Genomic DNA, 24,916 nt, shown 5'->3' on the forward strand with positions numbered 1-24,916 from the left:
TCAGTATCATAATATAAATAAAACCGCTAAGTTCTCTCATAACCAACACAAAATGACATAAATATACAGTTTAAGACCTTAAAAGTTACCCGATCTAAGCAAGTGTAAAGATCGGCATCTGGTCACATGGTGTCCATAGTAACACACGTGACTCCGTACAGCCTATAGAGGCTTCCATTTCATTTCCGCGTCAGATCGGGATGCTTGATCATGTGATATAAACATACATCACGTGGTCGGATTGCATCACACTCACTAGCGTCTGTTGCTAGGTTACAAAGTCGAAACATAGTAATTGGTAAAGAAAGGTCTCTATTGGCCTCCAGCGTCAGATCACGTGATGTAAATAAATACCACGCGACCCGCTTGCATAGTGCTCAGTGAGGATTGTTTATTTTAAAACACAGTGACTAAGCATATAATGTAAGCATATCGCCCGCAACAATATTCAGAATTGCTCAGTATACTAGGTTATTATAGTCCACATTGTGTGTTGTATTATAATCCATGTATTTTGTGCATATCAAAATCCACTCTACATGCCCATTGGCATATATATAAAGCATAAATCTAAATGGCTGTGACTCTAATTTATCTAGAACAATGAATTAAAATACAAATCAATCTTAAGAGAAATAGAACAAGCATTATACTAGGAGGTACTATCTCTACAATAATCTCTTAGACAATTCGATAAGGTATCAAATAATGTTATAAAAATATATCGTAGGTCATCTTATTTAATTCAATCTTAGGTTGGGAAAATATCATCCATGGTACTTAATAGTAAGAGCCCATAAATAATAAAGAATGATTGAATGGATCACAAATGTGGAGCATATCCACTTATAAGGGGCAGTTTATATCGTCATAATAAAGGTAAAACATCAACAGGCCTCTATATCAGCTAAGATTCTCAAATAATGTAGTATTCAATTATAAACAAATAATATTAATGATTGATGAGATGTTATACATCTGTTAAACAAATATAAGTGGACCTCTAGATCTAGGTGATTAACAATATATGAATAAAGACATAGGTATAAATACCTAGAGATATATATATATATATATATATATATCTTATCTATCCCTATTATAGTGAGGATACAGGTGACGGGGACCCTATCTACCTATACCCATCCACCACAATTTTATAAATGAATTGAGTTCTATGGACACTGTTGTGGAAACCTTGGTGCCACCAGATGAAACTGAGGACTGGTCCCCAATCCCAAGACTTATATTTGTTACAAGAATTTGCTAGGGATCAACTTAATGATGCTACCCTAAATAATGCATTTAAAACCGCTGTAGTGGTATAGTGATAGCTGCCAGGCTGGCAGAAGGTGTAGCATTTTTTGTTTTTTAGAGAATTGTTGTATAGAGCAGGGGTTGTTCAAGGGAAAAAGTTGATCAACTTTTGAAACTGCAGGTACACGTTCCTTTAGTTCTGAAAGTTGCATACACACATCATTGTTGGGATCATTTGGGAGAAGACAAGACCCATAAAAGAGTGCTATTAAGGTTTTACTGGCTGGGAATACATATGGCAGCAAAAATGTACTGCCTGTACTGCCCAGTATTTTAGAAAACCTGATTATAGGGCCCCCTTGATTCCTATTCAGGTGGTTCAAGTTACCTTTGAGTGAATAGGCATGGACCTGGTGGATTTATTGGAAACATCAGCTTTAGGGCACCAGTATGTTTTGGTAATTCTTGATTACGCTATGCGCTATCCGGAGGCCATTCGTTGCGTAATATCAAATCAAGTACTATATCCAAAGTGCTCCAGTGTGCACCTACTTAGAGTTACAGTCAATAATTCTGATCCTTTCAATCTGCCCTTCACAGGCACATGGTTAAAAATTGCTCCTAATATAACTGTATTTCATTTTGTTGTATAAATATTTCACTTTGTTTATTTTTTTTGCCATTGTAATGACTGTTTGATCACTTTTTATATTTTAGATTGTATTGGTTATTTATCCTTTTCACTTAGTGGTGCAAAACAAATAAAAGATAATAATAATATTCTCTCTCATTTGTTCATTATTTGGGTATAACTACTATTTAACAAAAAGCTAAAGAAACTGCTGGTTTTTGGGGTGGAACGGCATTAATAAATAGTACAGTTTGAGGTAACTGCCAATTTCCGGAAAAAAAAACATATATTTCGAGAATTAAGGTTGATCAGGGCAAATATACCCTCAATTTATATGCTGACAACATCCTGTTATCTATTTCCAAATCTCTGAATTCACTCTTGAATATTATCACAGCTCAGAGCACCCCTCCCTCATGTCCTTCCCAGAGCCCCCACTCATTAACTTGTTTGCCACCCCAGAGCCCCCCTCATGAATTTATATGCCACCTCAGAGCCCCCCTCATGAACTTACATGCCACCTCACAGCCCCCATCATGTAGTTATAGGCCAGCTCAGAGCCCCCTCAGGAACTAAGCAGGATTTCGAGAACAGGGTTTCCAAGTATCACGGCAGTATTTATACTACCGCAATACCTGTCCTGTTGCCACAATCTCAGGAGAACCAGATTAATACAATTAAAATAAGCTTTATTCTTTGAATATATATTTTTTTAAATGAACAAAAGTTTTAAAATATTTGCTCATTTTGTTTAAACAAATTAAAAGTGTCTGCAGATTTTCAGTAGGGTGTACACAAAGGGGTATTAAGAAGGGGACAGATATATATAAACAAAAAGGGGAGATAGGAATCATAGAAAGGGGAGATATGCATATACACATACAAAGTGTGTGATGGAGGCAGAGGCATACATGGGAAAACAAAAGTTAGTGAGATAAACCTAAAGCACAAATCTACATCTACTCACAGCAGGGAAAGAGAATCAACGCTGACAGTCTGTTCTTTTCTATTCTGCTGATTGCATCTTCCCTGTGCTGAATGGAAACGCCTGCTGCTCACTGTTACATTGTAAAGCTGGCCGTGCAACAGGCCAACTTTCCTCCAAAAATCCGGTAATGCATTTGAGCAAATGACAATTGTCCTTTGCTCCCAAACACTGGAAAACAGTTTGGGAGCACTTGTGCATGGATCTGATGCATTAGGAATGCCAAAGTTGAGGCGTAGATCTGCAAAGGTGAGTAGTGACCACTGGAGCAAGAGTCTAGAACAGAAGGGAGACATTGTATAGGGAAACAGTTTGGTTAGGGCAGGAGAGAGAGACAATAGGGGAGAGAAGTGAGTCAAGCAGGGAGGACATATAGTCAATAGTCTCAAGGTTACACTTGGTGATGGTAGCCTTGGGGGGTAGAGAAGGAGTGAGGGATAAGTTAAAAGAAAGAAGATGATAATCAAAGAGAGGTAATGGGGAATTTGTAAAGTCAGACATATCACAACGTTAAGTGAAGATCAGATCAAGTGAGTGTCCGCTCACATGGGAGGGTGAGGAGGTCCACTGAAAAAGACCAAATGATGATGTGAAGGTAAGGAATTTAGAGACAGTGGAAACACCAATAGGTATATTGAAGTCACCTAATATAAGGGAGGAAAGGTCTAAGAAAGGAAGTGGGGGAACCAGGAAGCAAAGTTGTCAGAGACAGGGCCAGGGGGTTAATAGCTGACAGCTATTCGTAGATTAACAGGTTGGAAAAGGTAGCAGAAGCTCAAAGAAAGAGAATGAAATGATGGTTCTAAGGGTATGAATTGGAAGGAAGAGTAGGGGGATAGAAGGACTCCTACACCACCACCACCAATATGTAACTGAGGGCCTGATTCAGCAAGGAACGCAAGTGAAAGAACGCACGCATTCGGCCGCTCCGTGTATATACTAATCATTGAATACGCACGGCAACCGTAGCAGAAGATGCAGGGCCCAGCACTACACAATGGCGCCCACTTCCCTTTACTCAAAGCCTGAGTAGTCCGCAAGACAGCGGAAACATCGGTAACATCGAGAACCATCAGAACCATACGCACAAAAGAGGTTGACCTGATGTCGTGCAGTATTTTGGCTACCTCCTGTGTGCATCAAGTCGTCTGGCTGCGTATGCCGCCACACTGCCTTAATTAAGCATGCCACTATAATGGTGTCCCAATGCAAAGGCACGCCTGTGTTCGCCCAACCCCCCCCCCCATCACCTACCACAAACAGCACTTCCTGTCTATCAATATCGGAAGGTTTTGCGTAAACGCTGCATATAGTCTGTGTACCCTTACCCAATCGCACTGGCTAGTTCGCGCATGTGCAGTGCGATGCATATGCATGCGCAGTGTGAAAACATCAGGCGGGTGCTTGCGTTCTCTCATTTGCATTCCTTGCTGAATCAGGTCCTGAGTCACTTGTCCAATATGTTCAAAAGGTCTTAATAAAAAATAATTATTATTGTTATTCTTTGATAGGTGTGTAAATCTAAGGTAACCGTTTCAAAACAGATAGTACCGGACACAATAACATAACAGCCTTCTATATCTGAAATAATCTACAGAGAATGAGCACTATAAAAAAAATCCTTAAAATGGTGCTATAGTCAGCAGCTGTGAGGAGGGGTGTCCATAAATCCTACTGATCTCAAAGAGATCTATATACTTGTAAAGAATTAAGGGGTCTTTGTGCTAAGCTTTGGAGAGAGATAAAGTGGATGAAGTACCAACCAATCAGCTCCTGTAATTTTTCAAACACAGCATGTAAAGTGAGTTAGGAGCTGATTGGTTGGTACTTTAGGCCTGATTCAGCAAGGATCGCAACTGCGATTACACATGCAATCGGCCGATTGTTGCGTTCTGCAATGCATCTCAGTGCACGAACACTCCACTGCGATCGCAGTCACTACGCAGACCCATCGCAGAGTGATTGATAGGAAGTACCATTGGAGGTGGTGGTCGGCGAAACGCAGGTGTGCCAATGCGTTCGAACGCCGTTGCATGGGCGTGCATAAAAAATCCACTGTGTTGCTAAATGCAGCTTGTGTACTCACTGCGTGAGATGAGGTTAGCAATTCCTGAGTAAGGTCAGAGCTTGTGCAAGTGTGCGTGAGGCTGCGATGGTACTCGATGTTACGGATGTGTAAGGTAAAGTGGGTGTCCTTATGCTGTGCTGCGACGGCATAGCGATCGCAGTGGATTAGAATATCATCGCATTGAGACTGCGTGAGTAATTGCAGCCGTGATCGCAGTTGTGATCCTTGCTAAATCAGGCCCTTTATCTCTTTCCAAGGCTTAGTACATAGGCCCCTAAGAAGGGAAACACAGCGCTTGTTACATATAAATAAATGAATAATGAAGAATTACTATGGACTACAATGGACTTGCGAGCTAGGATATAAAAATTGTATATAAGCAATGTATTCTGTTAAGAAATTATTGAAAGCACAACGATATAAAAATGCAACTTTGAGGAAAAAAGCACAATACAGTATGTGTAACCATTTAAATATTCATCATTCAGCCCACCAGTCAATAAAGGACCACAGTGACTCTTCTGAATGTTAATTGGTTGGGGCTGATAGTATTCAGGAAGCAAACTCCTGCATATGAATTGAAGGGATATTACCAGGCTTGACAAGAGGGAGTCCCAATTAGCAAGGAGATCCTTTGCACAGTTGTATAGGTGGGTTGGGTACGCGATCCTGACAGTCAGAATATCAACAGCGGCATTACGACAGTAGTACCGTATATACTCGAGTATAACCCGAGTTTTTCAGCACATTTTTTGTGCTGAAAAATCACCCCCTCGGCTTACACTCGAGTCATGCCCGCATGGTACGCTGCTGAGTAGCGTACCATGCGGGCCGCTGTGCAGACTGTGTCTCTGTAACACAGCTGCACCGCGTGTGTAGCGCTGACCAGACGGAGTTCGGTCAGCGCTACACACTGCCAAACACACAGCCGCCTGTGCCGGCAGCTGTGTGTTTGCTGTAATCCCATCTTCCATCTTCCGGCTCCCGCAGTGGGTAATGGGAGAGACGTCATCATGACGATGTCTCTCCCATAATGCAAAGCAGCTGGAGGAGCCGGTAGAAGCGTCGGGACCAGGAGCGGGGTTTCAGGTAAGTGTTGTTTTTTTTTTTTTTATTAAGTCTCTCTCTACTGGGGGGGTGGGGATTACTATGGGGGCACTACCAGGGGGGGATTACTATGGGGGCACTACCAGGGGGGATTACTACTGGGGGCACTACCAGGGGGGTGGATTACTACTGGAGGCACTACCAGGGGGGTGGATTACTACTGGGGGAACTACCAGGGGGGTGAATTACTACGGGGGGCACTACCAGGGGGTGGATTACTACTGCGGGCACTACCAGGGGGGTAGATTACTACTAGGGGCACTACCAGGGGGGTAGATTACTACTGGGGCACTACCAGGGGGGTGGATTACTACTGGTGGCACTACCAGGGGGGTGGATTACTACTGGTGGCACTAACAGGGGGGTGGATTACTACTAGGGGCACTACCAGGGGGGTAGATTACTACTGGGGCACTACCAGGGGGGTGGATTACTACTGGTGGCACTACCAGGGGGGTGGATTACTACTGGTGGCACTGCCAGGGGGGTGGATTACTACTGGGGGCACTACCAGGGGGGTGGATTACTACTGGGGGCACTACCAGGGGGGGATTACTATGGGGGCACTACCAGGGGGGATTACTACTGGGGGCACTACAAGGGGGGGATTATTACTGGGGGCACTACCAGGGAGGTGGATTACTACTGGGGACACTACCAGAGGGGTGGATTACTACTGGGGGCACTACCAGGGGGGTGGATTACTACTAGGGGCACTACCAGGGGGTAGATTACTACTAGGGGCACTACCAGGGGGGTAGATTACTACTGGGGGCACTACCAGTGGGGTGGATTACTACTGGGGGCACTACCAGGAGGGGGATTACTATGGGGGCACTACCAGGAGGGGGATTACTATTGGGGGCACTACAAGGGGGGATTACTACTGAGGGCACTACAAGGGGGGGATTACTACTGGGGGCACTACCAGGGGGGTGGATTACTACTGGGGGCACTACCAGGGGGGTGGATTACTACTGGGGGCACTACCAGTGGGAGATATTACTACTGGGGGCACTACTAGGGGGGATATTACTACTTGGGGCACTACAAGGGGTGCTACTACTGGGAGCACTATATAAGGGGCTTACTACTGGGGGCACAAGGGGCACTGCATAGGGGGGACCACTACCGGGAACACTGCATAGGGGGGGCGCCAAAAAATATACCCGCTTACCAAAAAATTTGGGCCAGTGTCCAGAACCATACACACTGAGCGGCTTTCACCCTGGGCGGACGGCTTTCCATAGCACAGCGCTATGCAAAGCCATCCACAAAGCTGCTCATGTGCTGGTAATACCTCTGACATCACGTCACACTGCGCAGAGCCACGTCGGGAACAGCTGGACAACGTCAGCTGGAGTGAAATCTTGCCTGGCACATCAACGTGCTCGCTGTGCGAATGGATGTGTACGGCTAGAGCTTGCAAACAGAGAGCAAATAGAAGTACTGTAGCAGGCTTTCAACGCAGCACGGCCTAGTGCATGCGTACTGTTCAAAAGTTTTCAAAGTCTTTTTTTTATCTTGTTAGAAATGAATCCCAATACTTCTAATCCTGGACCAAAACAAAAACGCAGGTCATACGAAGCTGGTTTCAAACTAAAGGTTGTGTCAAGAGCAGAAGAGAGCAATAACAGTATTGCAAGTAGGGAATTTTGTTGCGTCAGCAGGATGGTGTACCCGCTTTATGAATAGGTTTGCCTTATGTTTGCGGCAAAGAACAAAGATTTCACAGAAGTTGCCAAAAGACCTTGATGAGAAAGTGATGTCATTCCATTCATTCATCATAAAACAAAGAAGGATCCATAACTTTGACCTGGGAGATATTGGGAATATGGATGAAACACCTATGACCTTTGATCTTCATAGCAACAGAACTGTGGCAAATTTGGGAGAAAAAACTATTTTACTCAGAACCACAGGAAATGAAAAAAATCATTTCACAGTCGTTCTGTCATGTTTGGCTAATGGAACTAAGCTGCGGCCTGTCATTATTTTTAAAAGAAAGACCTTGCCTAAAAAGGTCAAATTCCCACCACGAATTACAGTGCGTGCACATATTAAAGGCTGGATGGATGAAGACGGAACAAAAAAATGGCTGGAAGAAATTTGGAACGGACGTCCAGGAACAGCCTTAAAGAAAAAACCATCATTGCTAGTTTGGGATATGTTCAGAGGCCACACATCTGATAACATAAAAAAATTGGCAAAGTCTTCTCAAGTTTCTTTGGCCGTTATTCCAGGTGGGCTTACATCTGTATTGCAGCCCCTAGATGTGTGTTTAAACAACTTTCAAAGACCGTGTGCGAAAAATGTGGCATGAATGGATGTCATCTGGTCAAGCCCGATTGACAAAAGTTGGAAATCTGATGAAGCCCGAAATAGAATTGGTAGCAAAGTGGGTTCGTGATGCATGGGAAGAGATTCCAGAGGACATGGTGCAACGTGCCTTCAAGTAATGTGGCATTAGTAATGCTATGGATGGCAGTGAAGACAGCGCTTTGTATGAGAACGACAGCAGTGATGGTGATGACTGCGAACTCAGTGATGACGACAATGTCTATGCTGATAGCCTCACACCAGATAGAGTTGAAGCTCTGTTTGGACATACAGATGATGAGGAGGAATCCAGTTTTGAAGGATTTTAACTCTTTTGTTTTAGCTTGGTTGCTGATTGAGCTAAGGTTTTTGTACTTTTAAAGTTATTGTTGATACCATATTGGTTTTGTTGACTCTCTTTTCCACTTACAGAGCTAGTTTACTGTTTTTCTTTGAAATAAATATTCAAAAAACATTTAACCTACTGATGCCTCAATTAATGTAATTTTATTGGTATTTATTTTTATTGTTAAAATTTACCAGTAGCTGCTGCATTTCCCACCCTATGCTTATACTCGAGTCAATAAGTTTTCCCAGTTTTTTGGGGGTAAAATTAGGTACCTCGGCTTATATTCGGGTCAACTTATACTCGAGTATATACGGTAATCCCAAAAGAATTTGCTAAGTAACCCTAACCCTTACCCAAACCCACCTTTTCCACATCTTAAGCATAATCCTTACCTCCTGAAGCCTAACCCTACCCCCCTCACACAGTCAAACCATAATTCCCCCTCCCACAGCATAACTCTAATCCTCCCTCTAATGCCTAACCCTAATACTTATCTTTGGGATTCAGACTGCTGTTGGGATTCTAGCACCAGGATTCAAACCACAGGAATCCTGACCGTCGGGATGCCGACTATATCCCTTATAGCTCTCCTGGAATCCATCTGAATTGCTGTGTCCCGTACGGAAACTGGGGATGGGGTGGTAAGTGTATTAAACATTTGATGATAAAATACGTTTAATGCTCATAGCATGCAAAAGGAATGTTGAGGCACCTAACATGTTTCTCTGTAGCTCTGCCCACTGCTTCATCAGAGGAAAAAAATAATATATAATAAAAATAATAAAAATAATTAGGGGTTACAAAAAAAAGGTAATTACTAGGCAACTGTTGTCTCCTGTAGCGTATTATATGCCTGTATTTGCAACACAATGCAAGTCCATTAGCACAGCAGCCTCCAAATAAATAGACAATTTACCCAACTGCTGGTTGACCAGAGGGCAACTGTCAAAACATGGAACTGCTCACAAGGTTTTCTGGGTTTAGTAAATCCACAGCAACAGAAGGTGAAACTCCATTATAACACCTCAGTATTTGCAGGGTAGTCCCAAACAGCAGTTGTACACTGAGATCTCAGATAGTTACATACATGCCTACCTTTGTTGTGTCTTCCCCATGTATTATATTTGAGTTGGTGCACATTATCATCAAGTCACATCATAAGTACATCCATCCTACAGATACCACAGGATTAGCTTCTTAAGATTATTACAGTACTTGGGACCATCCAAACGATCCTTCTCTATAAGAACTTAATGGGATTGTGGACATAAGTACGGACATTCCCCATTCAAGGACTGGGGCCCCATACAGACTTCCTTTTTAAGAACACCCATCCTACAGATCCAAAGTCAGGACTTTATGCTTATTGTTATATTAGAATCACATACGTTTAAAAGTAATCCAAACACAGATATACACTCCACACCAAGGACATACTAAGATTGCCCCAAAGCGCACCACTACTGTCTCTATTAATCTTCCCAGGAGATGCCCGGGGAGGAGAGGCAGGTGGGTTGAGATGGGGCGGGGCCTGACAGTTTATCATTAAGCCCCGCCCCTTCAATGTAAGTTACCGCGATTAGTGCTAATTTACATAGGGGCGTGACTAAATTATGTGATTCATGGAGAATCACATCATTAAGCCCCGCCCCCTAAACAGGGACCCGCGATCACAGCGGAAATTCTCCCCATTCTGCCCACTTCACTAGGAAGTGGGCAGAATGCGGGAGAAGTGCCTACCCTTCCAGTGGTGTGGGGGGTTACCCAAAAAATCGGGAGCCTCCCGCGAATTCGAAGAGGGTAGGCATGTATGGATAGTTAACACATTAGATCCAATCCAAAGTCTGGTACCATGAGGTATAAAAAAAATAAAGGAGAGGACAGAAGCAGGCCAGATACATTGCAAGGTCTGGTGACAGATATCCAAATACAAAATGGGAAAAGACACAGGTAGGCATGTTAACAGGTGACCAAGTCTTAGTCTTAGCACTGCTGACAAGCACTGAGGGCCTGATTCAGGTTAGTTCGTAAACCTGAAGGTTTATGTATTAACCCGATAGTGGGTGAGCTACACATGAGCAGGACCCTTTCTGCACATATGCAGAATGAATACTGCGATCACGCTGACAGTGCCCGACAGCTGCAGCCTGATTGACTGGGGAGGGGTTGGCGCCAGCCTGAGTTCCCGGAAACTGGGATGTGTCACCCCTGTTTTTTGGAAGTGCTGAGGCCATGTTATGTTCTGGGTTGTTTGTGGACCCGGGGTGGTAGCAGGAGCGATCACAGAAGCAGATTTGAAAATAAAACTAGGATTTTTAATAAGTGCTTGAGTAGACATATAATGTGGCAGTAAATAAAAGTCCAGGAATATATAAATGTGCACAAGAGTTCTGTGGTGGGAGTAAAAGGGTTAATGTCCAAGTAGAAACAATTAGAGCTGTCCAGGTGTGCAGGTAGTGAAACTGAAAATAATCAAACCAGGTATGCAGGTAGTGAACTGAAAATAATCAAGCCAGGTATGCAGGTAGTGAACTGAAGCGCAGGATGTCAGCAGGCTCAGGCACACAGGTATGGGCAAGGGTGATGGAGGAAGCGGGGTAGTCCAGTGGGAGCTAGAATCTGACAGGCAGACTGGCAGACAGTGAATTCACAGGAACAGGATAAGCACAGAGAACTCCCTCTCAGCTAGGCTGAGATACACGTTGCACTGGCAAAGAAGGAAGGCACTGACCCTTCCTAAATACCCCATGCCGTGCTGTTACTGGCCTCAGGACACTCACCAGGCTTCTCCGGATGGGCAGAATGGAATCTCCTGATGAGCGTGGGAGCGTGGACATCACGAGCACCAGTCCAGCAACGTTCCTCTGGACCGTAACCTTTCCAGTCCAGCAAATACTGTAGATGACCTCTGCGTAGACGAGAGTCCAAGATCTGGGCGACCTCAAACTCAACTCCTCTCTCCGTCTGGACTCGAGGAGAAGCAGGTAGAGCACTATGGAATTTATTCAGGACCAGGGGCTTCAATAAGGAAATATGGAAGGAATTAGGGATTTTTAGGTATGGGGGTAACTGTAGACAATAGGCCACTGGATTAATGACTTCTGGCAGCAAAATTCCGCACCGTGTCCTCCACGGCCGGAACATCGAAAACAGGCAGGCTTCGGAATTCGGGAAAACGAGGATGAAGGCCATATACAACCTGAAATGGCGTTTGGTTAGTTGACGAGTGGTAGGAAGCATTATGTGCAAACTCAGCCCACGGCAGCAAGTCTCTAGATCTTGATTAACTCTCTCGGTGGAGCCGTTGCTTTGCGGATGGTAGGCCGTGGAAAAGTTTAACTTCACTTGAAGAACAGAACACAAAGCCCTCCAGAATTTTGCAGTAAACTGCACACCACGGTCAGAGACAATTTCAGCAGGAAGGCCATGTAGACGAAATATGTGTTGGACAAACAACTGTGCCAGGTCAGGGGCAGAAGGTAACTTCTTCAATGGTATATAGTGGACCATCTTAGAAAATTGGTCTATTACAACCCAGATAGTGTTGAAACCTTGAGAGACTGGCAGGTCTGTGACGAAATCCATGGAGAGATGCGTCCATGGACGTGATGGAGTAGGTAATGGAAGCAATTCCCCAGCTGGAGCTTGTCGTGATGATTTATGCTGGGCACGGGAGGAGCAGGAAGAGATGAACTCCATTATATCTGCCTTCATTGAAGGCCACCAATAGTGTCTTTTCAGGAACTCCAAGGTCTTCCGAGTGCCTGAGTGCCCTGCGAAGCGAGAGGAATGTGCCCAAGTGAGAAGCTGCTTCCTTAATTCCGGGGCCACAAATGATTTTCCCGTAGGAGGCGGAAGTTGTAATGCGGCGAAAACTCTTGATTCCAAGACAGGGGTATTGCTTTGATTTTCAGATTGATCATCACAGAGGAGAGATCTCGATAGGGCATCAGCCTTCTGATTAAGTGCTCCAGACTGGAAGGTCAGGGTGAACTGAAACCTGGCAAAGAATATTGCCCAGCGGGCCAAACGAGGACTCACACATTGGAGGTTTTTGAGAAATAGGAGATTTCTATGGTCCGTAAATACAGTAAATGGAAACTTGGCACCTTCTAGCAAATATCTCCATTCCTTCAACGCCAACTTTACAGCTAGTAGTTCTTGCTCACCTATGGCGTATTTTCCTTTTGGCAGGTGAGAATTTTTTAGAAAAGAACCCACACGGATGAACTCGGTTGTCCTCATAACGTTGAGACAAGACTGCTCCCACAGCTTCAGATGATGCGTCTACTTCCAACAAAAAAGGCCTGTCCAGATCTGGTTGTCGAAGAACTGGTGCTGAGATAAAGGCCTGTTTTAGAAGATGAAAGGCAGACTCTGCCTCAGGTGACCATTGGGCAGGATTAGCACCTTTGCGGGTCAAGGCTGTAATGGGAGCCAGCAGTGTAGAAAATCCCTTAATGAAGCATCTATAATAATTGGCGAAGCCCAACAATCTCTGGATGGCCTTCAGTGTCTGAGGTCGGGTCCAATCCAGAATTGCTTATACCTTCTGGGGGTCCATTTCTAAACTGGAGCCAGATATTACATAGCCGAGAAAAGGTACACTGGGCACTCCAAAGACGCACTTCTCCAGTTTGCAGTAAAGGTGGTTTTCTCTGAAACGGGTCAGAACTTCTTTAACATGTTCTTGATGTTTAGCCACAGAGGGTGAAAAAATCAGTATGTCATCCAGATAGACAACAACCGAAACATAAAACAAATCCCGGAAAATCTCATTAACGAAACTTTGAAAGACAGCAGGGGCGTTACACAATCCAAAAGGCATTACTAAATACTCGAAATGTCCATCTCTGGTATTAAAAGCGGTCTTCCATTCATCTCCAGCTCGGATACGAATGAGGTTGTAAGCCCCTCTCAGATCTAATTTAGAAAAAACGACAGAGCCCTTGACCCTATCAAACAACTCAGTAATCAGGGGAAGAGGGTATCTATTCTTTACAGTAATGTCATTAAGGCCTCGATAATCGATACATGGTCTTATACCACCGTCCTTCTTGCCAACGAAGAAAAACTCAGCTCCGGCAGGTGAAGTAGAGGGGCGAATGAACCCCTTTGCCAGGTTGTCCCGGATTACGGGGGCAGGAGATCAGCAGGTGACCGGACTCTCCGCAGTACAGACAGAGGTTCTTTTGCATTCTTCTCTGAAGTTCTTCTTTGGAGAGGTGTGTATGATTCACCTGCATAGGCTCCTCTTCAGTAGGAGAAGGAATGGGACAGGTAGAAATGGAGGGGGTAAATGACCTTTGCCGGTCAGTTCTGTTTTTTTCAGCCTGACGTTCCCTGAAGCGTAGGTCAACTTTGATACACAACAAAATCATGTCGTTCAGATTAGTAGGAAGCTCTCGAGTGACTAGATCATCCTTTAGTCGGTCTGACAACCCTTGCCAGAAGGTCGAGGTGAGGGCTTCCTCATTCCATTTGAGCTCTGATGCTAAAATTTGAAATTGCACGGCATATTGACTGACAGGACGGACCCCTTGTCTCAGTGTCATGATGTTTGATGATGCTGATACAGTACGCCCAGGTTCATCGAAAATCCTCCTGAAGGATGACACAAAGCCTGCATAATTATCCAGCAGCGGATCTGAGCGCTCCCCGAGTGGGGAAGCCCATTCCAAGGCCTGGCCGGATAACAGAGAGACTATATAAGCCACTTTAGTTCTTGCAGTTAGAAAGTTGTCAGGCTGCAGGGTAAAATGTATGTCACACTGATTTAGGAATCCTCGGCAGAGTTTAGGATTGCCGTCAAATTTATTTGGTAAAGGAAGATGTAAGCGGGGAGATGATCTGCCTCCTGTATTCCCAGACGCTGATGCGGATGTAGATGCTGGTACTTCAGGGGTAGAAAAGGAAGTTTGCAAACTATCCTGTCGCTTGGGCATCTCTTGCAGAAATTGAGCCATCTGATGCTGCATGTTTTCCAGATTTTCTAAACGACCAGAAATGCACCGGAACAAATCCACTCCTGACTCCTGATCCGTGGCCAGCTCCGTGGGGCCAGTGCAAACTGTTATGTTCTGGGTTGTTTGTGGACCCGGGGTAGTAGCAGGAGCGATCACAGAAGCAGATTTGAAAATAAAACTAGGATTTTTAATAAGTGCTTGAGTAGACATATAATGTGGCAGTAAATAAAAGTCCAGGAATATATAAATGTGCACAAGAGTTCTGTGGTGGGAGTAAAAGGGTTAATGTCCAAGTAGAAACAATTAGAGCTGTCCAGGTGTGCAGGTAGTGAAACTGAAAATAATCAAACCAGGTATGCAGGTAGTGAACTGAAAATAATCAAGCCAGGTATGCAGGTAGTGAACTGAAGCGCAGGATGTCAGCAGGCTCAGGCACACAGGTATGGGCAAGGGTGATGGAGGAAGCGGGGTAGTCCAGTGGGAGCTAGAATCTGACAGGCAGACTGGCAGACAGTGAATTCACAGGAACAGGATAAGCACAGAGAACTCCCTCTCAGCTAGGCTGAGATACACGTTGCACTGGCAAAAAAGGAAGGCACTGACCCTTCCTAAATACCCCATGCCGTGCTGTTACTGGCCGGAGGGAACATGTGACTCACCAGGATTGGCCAGCCGCATCACATGGCCAGAAGGCAAGATGGCGGCGCCATGCCAAATGGAATGGAGACGCTGCCAGGCCTTACCAGCGCAGAGTGACAACAGGCCCGCACAACAACGCGCGCAGCCAAAGCCCCCCGCCAGACACCAGCTCCGCCACCAGACAGCCCACGCCACAATGACCTCACAGGTAACACTCGCCTAGCGCCATGCTGAAATACCCTGGCCGTGACAGGCCAGGCCTCTGCAACACAGGTAAGATGGCCAATCTGAGTAGCCTTGACCAATGGTCGCAATGGTGATCTGATGCTGTGTTTTCGGATGCAACACTTGGATCGCAGATGCTGACAGGAGGTGTCTAATTCCTTCTGATGCCTCTTGCAGAATTAGAATATTTACACATCACTGCTTTGTCCAAAGACACAGCAGCAATGTGTACTGCATCCACATCTGAATCAGGCCTAGAGTTAGGAAACATCTGTGGGAAGATATTCACCTAACAATTACTGTTAATAGACTCACCCTTAATTACTGTCAAACAGCCTTCCCTTTCTTTCAAGTCTGAGCTTTCCCCTCTGCGCAGGTGCCCAAACTTCCAGTTTCTGTGTTCTAGCAGTTTGAAACAATTATGCTTTTGCCCCAACTTCAAGACATCAGAGCTGCTCTAATGGCCGAACAAAAAGCAGACCAGTAACGCTGATAGTTCCATGATGAGGAACAGGGTGTCAAAGCTGGATTAGTGGCTGAGACGGAATCAGCGTAGAAATTGGCGTGCGTGACGCCATCTTGCGAATGGAAGCTAGACTCCATTTTAGAAACAAGAATCTGCAAGACGCCATTTTGCGACCAGTGCCATTTTAAGTTACAAATCACGAACTAAGTACAGAATGCAATGGTTTTGATAATCTACCAAAAACAACTAGAAATGCAGCCCTTGAGAAAAGTAAATAGAATAGACAATGCACCAGGATACTGTGAGTGTTTTACATACAAATTGGGAATCCCTGTATGTAGGCAAGTATAGTTGCGGCAACTATAATATAACCCAGGCATTGATCTACACAATTGAATTTGTCTGAATCCTAAACAGGTTTTAGTCCCACACCCAGACAGAATGGCCCCGGCTTCACAGCTGGGGGTAACACATTTGCATTACAGTGTGAAACTGTAAATAAGGAATGAGATGTGTGTGTGTGTGTGTGTATATATATATATATATATATATACATATGTATAGATATATGTATACACATATATATATGTGCATGGAATCTCATGCATTAACACCGCACATTACGTACAGTTAAGCTGCTAACATGACGCTCAGTAGCGAATGCACAATATCCTAATTATTAGCTGCATGCGTGCACATCTGCCCCAAATCAGATAAACCTAACTAGCGTCTTTACATCAAACTCCACATACTCACACATTACATATTCACATACAAGGTTCCATAAGCTTTAAGGTATAAGATTCAAGTATGCACATTTACTATAATTGCTATGAAATAAAGATTATTTTGTAACTAAGGTTTTATACGTGATAAGTAAGTCATGTTTGGTATTGAACTGATGCGTACTCTCTCAACAGTATTCCGGTAACATCGATGTAGAGATCGCGACAGGCATTCTCAACTTATGGACCGCAGGAACTTCAAGCAACAAAATGTACATTATATGACCAACTGCTAGGATTTGCATGAGGTGGGAAACCAGAGACCACCAGTTGTTAGAGGCTGGACTGTGTCTATTTGAACCAACCTGTTAGATGCCTTGTAACATATGCCCTCTCCTTTAGGACCAATGGTATTAGCAACAAACTTCTCTATTGTGTTGTCTATTTCTTGGGGGTATAAATATGTGTGCTCTGACCCTGGGTTTCGAGTCTTCGTGCTAAATGCTGATTGACAAGGGGTTTCTTGCTGATGCCTACATCTGGTCCAGAGCACTGCGTATGTATAACTGTACTTGGGTCTGTATAATTCCTTTGCGCTAAATTGTACTTATAACTAGCCTGCAACTGACTGTACTTTTACTTGAATAATACTTTGTGCTTTGGAACCACAGGTTCTAGGTCTGGAGTCTTTATTTACTGTATAACTGCGTACGCAAAATAGCGTCATCCTTAGAGGTTTATAGGCAGGATATCAGAAGGTATAGGCAGGGGTGTATAGAGGTTCAAAGGCAGAATCCTTAAGGGTGTAGAGCAATATTATGTGCCTATGTTGACAGGGCAGTCAATGCTAAAATCTTGAATATGTAGATAGAGGACAGGTAGGGTGACTCGTTGGTGAGGCTCTTAAGGCCCATAGCAACAAATCAGATACTACTTAACATTTATCCAGCACCTTCTAGAAGATAAATGCTAGAATCTGATTGGTTGCTATGGGCGACATCTCCACTTCTAAAAACCAGCACTTTATTAAATATACCCAGGAAGTCAACGTTTTGCCCGGTTTCATACTGACCATTACAACTAGCTTGATATAGATAGGATTACCAGGCTCCTATGCAATAGACACTTTTCTCAAAGGATCAGCAAGCATTTGTGACATTAGGGTCTATGTACTAAGCCTTGGAGAGAGATAAAGTGGATGGAGATAATGTATCATCCAAATCAGGTCCTGCCACTTTACACACTGTGTTTGAAAAATGACAGTTAGGAGCTGATTGGTTGGTACATTATCTCCGTCCATTTGATCTCTCTCCAAGGCTTAGTACATAAACTCCATAGAAAATAGTCAGGAACTGTTACGATCCTCTAGCAATTGCTAGGAACGCGATGGAGGTATTGGAGATACGTGCTACATCGAAGAACAAACACAAGAAGTATAGTTAAATCATGGCAGTTTACTAAATAAATGATATGATGGACCAGTGAAAACACAACATGTCAATGGTGCAATAAGGAGCTGAAACCATAGGACAGTCAATAGAATATACTGTAGGTTTACAGTCCAAACTAAAGTTGTTAAATGACCAGGAGGCCTAGTAGACAGCAATGCTTGAAATGTGGTGAAGAAGCAGGATTGCTGGATGGCCTGGATGGCCTAGCAGACAGCGATGCTTGAAAACTGGTATAGAAGCAGGATTGCAGTATGGCCTGGAGGGCCTAGCAGACAGCGATGCTTGAAACCTGGTGTAGAAGCAGGATTGTCGTATGGCCAGGAGGGCCTAGTAGACAGTGGTGCTTGAAACATGGTATTGAAGCAGGATTGCTGTATGGCCTGGAGGGCCTAGTAGACAGCGGTGCTTGAAACGTGGAGTTGAAGCAGGATTGCTGTATGGCCTGAAAGGCCTAGTAGACAGCGGTGCTTGAGATGTGGTGTTGAAGCAGGATTGCTGTATGGCCTGAAGGGCCTAGTAGACAGCGTAGCTAGAAACATGGTTTAGAAGCAGGATAGCTGTATGGCCTGGAGGGCTCTGCAGACAGTGATGCTTGAACCGTGGTATAGAAGCAGAATAGCTGTATGGCCAGGAGGCTCTGTAGATAGCGATGCTTGAAACGTGGTATAGAAGCAGGATAGCTGTATAGCCTGCAGGGCTCTGTAGACAGCGATGCTTGAACCGTGGTATAGAAGCAGGATAGCTGTATGGCCTGGAGGGCTTAGTAGACTGCGATGCTTGAACCGTGGTATAGAAGCAGGATAGCTGTATGGCTTGGAGGCTCTGTAGACAGCGATGCTTGAACTGTGGTATAGAAGCAGGATAGCTGTATGGCCTGGAGGGCACTGGAGACAGCGTTACTTGAAACGTGGTATAGAAGCAGGATAGCTGTATGGCCTGGAGGGCACTGGAGACAGCGTTACTTGAAACGTGGTATAGAAGCAGGATAGCTGTATGGCCTGGAGGGCCCTGGAGACAGCGTTGCTTGGACCCAGGGTACTTGGGTCACTTAAAAGCCGGTGAGCAGAATACACGCTGCATGTAGAAAATATAGCTGGAAGTCTGGATGCACAGAGAGCAGCTTGCATAACCAAAAGTTCCACATGAAAACTCTATAGCCGACAGGGCGGCGACAGTCCAGGAAGTTCAAATAGGATCAGCTGCCAATCAGGCAACACTAGGAGGAAACATGCGAAATCCTCTGACGTCTGGGTCTCCTAGCAACCGGCAAGCTAGAAGCATGGTCAGGAGCAAGAGGAATACTGGCAGGAGACAAGTCCTGGACTGGACTTCTAACAGCAACCTAAACCGTGGAATCCTACCTCCCATATTGCTCACTGAAATCCGCCCGGCGTTTGTACTATATTTGAAGATCCAGTGATAGCCGTCTTAAATCTTCCACTGACAGGGTTTTACCTGATTAATAGTACTTACTTATGAATAATAATAAATGAATACTTATGAAATAGAACTTATGACAAGTGTTCTTACTGACTCCTCACCTTCATAAAATTTGGGACACTTGGACCCAACATCACAACTGCCCTTTTCTGCTACTCTGAGTATAGATGTGTACACACTCACCTACTCTCGAATTGTGCCAATTAGCCCCACTTTGCAATTATGCAATACAGATTATACAAATAAGCTGAGCCATGCATCCCAACTCACAATTTTGTACAGAATACGTGTCTTAGTTGCTAATGCAACAAAAAGTGCAATGCATGAGAACCCTGAACACTGACACTGCATTGCATGCAGCAGAGACTCAGACACTAACTTGGGAACAAAGGCAAAAGAATGAGGACCAATACGAGTGGGCCACAAAATCCATCCCTCAACTCAGTAATTTGCAACTTTATACTGACTCCATTGTGACATAAGTACTAATCTAGTACACTATAGGCCTGATTCAGAGTTGTAAGCTATGCTGAAATTTTCACAAATGGAGCGATATTTTGCTAATGCACATGCATCTGAGTTGCAATGCACATTCGTGAAGGTACATTATCATAGTTGCGCACTGTGGGTCTTTATTTGCAATGTGATTGACAAAGAGTGTTTGGGGGATGCAATGGGAAGTATCAGCTAAAAACGCAGGCGTGTTTCAGTCATTCCGGGTGCGTGTCACAACCTGCATCTGTGATCCCATATGTATGAAACATGGCTCCGGTGTCTCAGTTGTGGTGACCATAGACTCACTCAGGAAGTCAATATTTTGCATTATCAGCATCCGATGCTGCAAATGTGTATATAGTTGTGGACAGCTATGATGGCTCAGGTGGACGCCTCAGTTGAAGTAGCATATCTTTGTATGTCCACAGCTGCAAATATTGTTGCTGAGGCAGCATTAGCATACAACTCTGAATCAGGCCCTTTCTCATTGGCTCTTGCTCCCATCCGGTCTTCCTCCTATTGGTCAGTCTGTTAAGAAAGAGCCTACAGACTATTAGTCTGTCTTTTATAAAGCATAGCTATTGGCCACAGGGAGAGTAGCAAACTTTTGGGGGGAGGGGGGATATATCAAACCTTCTATAGAGTGGAGAAGTTGCCCAGAGAAACCAATTAGCTTTTACTTATAATTTTATATAATATACTTGACAAATGCTAGCTAGATGCTTATTGGTTGCTATGAGCAACTTCTCCACTCTTAAGAAGGCTTGATACATCTCCCCCACAGTCCGTTGTTACCCTAAGCATTCCCACTCTCACCTCATTACCCCAGCAACATCCTGCCTCAAAGCTGCACTGCATAGAGCCACTACCTGCATGGAAGGTAAGTGCATGAAGTTGGCGGTTACATCAAAATTGTGGTAACAAAAGTTTGCATACCCCTACGCTGCACATACAAGATTACATTCAAAACTGCATAACCTTCAGAATGTAAAACTGTAATACTGGTAGGTTGTTTAATGTAGTCTTCGTATGTCTTATTTGAATTATTGCTTGCAAGAATCTGTAGCCACCCTGGCACGTACTACCAAGACAAAGTGCTCCCCTCTTCCAATAACTACTAAAGACAGCCTCACCCTCAGATAGTACCAGATATATGCCAGAATTTTGCCAACTAGCACCTGCTAGAATGACAGGTGAGTCTGAAGCTCATGTTAAAAAAAAAATATTGGTTAATTTTGAGAGGATGTTAAAGGTGTCATCAATACTTGTTCTCCTCTGCTGACAACCACTGTGCAGGCCTGTTAGCTTCAGACATTCTGAAAGCAACACCAACATGAGGCCCAGTCCTGAGAGGTGCAGTGCCTCAGCCACTGTCCAGCAAAGTAACGAAACTGAATATTGTGGAGGCTTCAAGACAGGACTACAGTGCCACCTTAAAGGATGGTACTGTTATATGGGGCTTGGACTAAACTGGAGGCATCCACCCATCTATGATTCAGTCACATCATCTGTAACACGTAGATACGTATTCACAATGGGGCATGGCCACTGATGCTTGATAGTATTGCCATTGATGGTGGAGATCCAATGGTTCCCTGCCATCGATGGCATAGGATGCGGCAAAGTTTTTATTTTTGTCTGGGGTTGAGGCACTGAGCTTAACCCCGCCCCCACCACTATGCTCCATTCCTTTTCTGATTGTCCTGACGGTTATGTCCGCCCCCATTCAATTCCTCCTCTCTTTCTGGATTGCTGCGTGCCCATAGTTGGAATGCCCATTGATGGGCATCTCTACCATGCCCCCCCAGTTTTGAACCACGACTGATCTTACAGAAGCTAAGCACCCAGAAACGTCCACTGAAAATCACTGTCTGCTCCACAATTCGTTCTGCGTCTCAGCTTTATCGTGATGCATGCACAGATTGAAAACATCAGCCGCTTCTGTTAGACATCAAAACTTGCTCCACCTCTAACACAGGCCCACATGATCCCAGAATTCATCTCATATCAAGATAGAAGGGTGTGCAGCCAAGGTGAAAATAGAGCTCAGGGGGGCGTCCCAAAGTCTTTGTTCGTTATATCATGTGATTGTGGTTGCCATGGTAGTGACATAACACTGGGAAATCCTCAGAATTAACAATCACTAGCTGATGTACTCGGTTTCACCTGGGTAGACCGTACATATTTACTGTTTCCATTTCTATATCACCACTCCAGTAACACATTAATCCTTTACCTTTATAGTAATGCATCAATGCTATAGTAAGACATTACCTTCCCCCACCTGTGTACTAACACATTCCACTGCCTCACCTCAGTAGTAACAACTTTTCCTCCCTCGCCCGTATTGTAACACATCCGACATTCCTCTCCCTTACCTGTGTAGAGATACAATACCTCCCTCACACCTGTTGTAACTTATTCCCCTCTCTCACCTCTGGAGTAACACATTCCTCTCCCTCACCTCTGTAGTAATAAATTACCCTCACTCACCCCTGTAGTAACACATCCCTTCCTTCACCCCGTAGTAACACATTCCCTTCCCTCACTATTCAAAGCCACACCAACTGCCAGTGATGTTTGGCAGCACTTGCAATGAGAGTTGGTTTTTGAATATAAACTGTGCTACAGCCACGATGAGACAGTCAGGAAATTGCACAGGGGAGGAAACATTTAAGCCATTTTTTTAGCCCCTTAGGAGTCGAATTTCAAAAAATCCCTTCTTAGTGAGCACCTACATCGTGGAAGGAATATACTCCCCGATTTTCATGTTTATAGGTCCAGGGGTTTGAGCTGGGCATTGACCAGTCAGTCAGTCAGGACATCTGATAAATATATTTTATATTTTTATATATATATATACAATCGAATAACAGAGGCGTTTCGTGGAGCATCCAACATTTTCGGGGCGCATCCCCGTCATCGGGGAACAGTACATACAGTACAACATTGGAATAAAGAACATTTCTTCACTTTGTTGAAAATATCCTGAGTGCCGCCTTCGTTATTGGATTGAGGATTGGGGATACTTTACCTAGGAGGGCACAGAGTGAGTTATACTACATCATATTGGAGAGTGCTGGGCTGCATGCTTACCTATATATACAATATATATATATAAATATATAAATATATGTATGTATATATATATATGTGTATATATATATATATATATATATATATATATAGCAGTATGAAGAAGCAAACCAGTCACCATAGTGCTTTTTTTTATCCTTTCGCAGTGATTTACAGTGCATCCGGAAGGTATTCACAGCGCTTCACTTTTTCCACATTTTATTATGTTACAGCCTTATTACAAAATGGAGTAAATTAATTTTTCTCCTCAAAATTCTACACAAAATACCCCATATTGAGAACGTCTAAAAAAGTTTTTTTGACATTTTTGCTAATTTAATTAAAAAGAAAAACTAAGAAATCACATGTACATAAGTATTCACAGCCTTTGCCATGAAACTCAAAATTGATCTTAGGTGTATCAGGTGTTACAGCCTTATTACAAAATGAAGTAAATTAATATTTCTCCTCAAAATTCTACACACAATACCCCATAATGAGAACATGTAAAAAAGTTTTTTGGGGATTTTTGCAAATTTAATTAAAGAGAAAAACTAAGAAATCACATGTACATAAGTACTCACAGCCTTTGCCATGAAGCTCAAAATTGAGCTCAGGTGCATCCTGTTTCCATTGAGCATCCTTGAGATGTTCCTACAGCTTAATTGGAGTCTACCTGTGGTAAATTCAGTTGTTTGGACATGATTTTGAAAGGCATACACCTGTCTATACAAGGTCCCGCACTTGACAGTGCATGTCAGAGCACAAACCAATTATGAAGTCCAAGGAATTGTCTGTAGACCTCCGAGACAGGATTGTCTCGAGGCACAAATCTGGGGAAGGTTCCAGAAAAATATCTACTGCTTTGAAGGTCCCAATGAGCACAGTGGCCTCCATCATCCATAAATGGAAGAAGTTCGGAACCACCAGGACTCTTCCTACAGTTGGCCAGCCGTCTAAACTGAGCGATCATGGGAGAAGGGCTCTAGTCAGGGAGGTGACCAAAAACCTGATGGTCACTCTGTCAGAGTTACAGCATTCCTCTGTGGAGAGAGAACCTTCCAGAAGAACAACCATCTCTACAGCAATCCACCAATCAGGCCTGTATGGTAGAGTGGACAGACGGTAGCCACTCCTTAGTAAAAAGCACATGGTAGCCCATCTGGCGTTTGCCAAAATGCACCTGAAGGACTCTCAGACCAACCATGAGAAACAAAATTCTCTGGTCTGATGAGACAAAGATTGAACTCTTTGGTGTGAATGCCAGGCATTATGTTTGGAGGAAACCAGGCAACGCTCATCACCAGGCCAATACCATCCCTACAGTGAAGCATGGTGGTGGCAGTATCATGCTGTGGGGATGTTTTTCAGCAGCAGGAACTGGGAGACTAGTCAGGATAGAGGGAAAGATGAATACAGCAATGTACAAAGACATCCTGGATGAAAACCTGCTCCAGAGCGCTCTTGACCTAAGACTGGGGCAACGGTTCATCTTTCAGCAGGACAACGATCCTAAGCACATGGCCGAGATATCAAAGGAGTGTATCGATTCCTACCTATCTGTACACTCTAAAAATGTCGCTATTTAGCGTTATGAGTCGCACAAGAAATAATTGCTTTCAGACTTTGATTGTGGTTCCAAAGCACAAAAAGATATTATTCAACAAAAAGCAGATAGTTACATGCTGTGATCTAAATACAATTAGTGCAAACAAATT

This window comes from Taudactylus pleione, unplaced genomic scaffold (genome assembly GCF_031769625.1).
Source record: "Taudactylus pleione unplaced genomic scaffold, aTauple2 ptg000305l, whole genome shotgun sequence".
In the NCBI taxonomy this organism is placed as follows: Eukaryota; Metazoa; Chordata; class Amphibia; order Anura; family Myobatrachidae; genus Taudactylus; species Taudactylus pleione.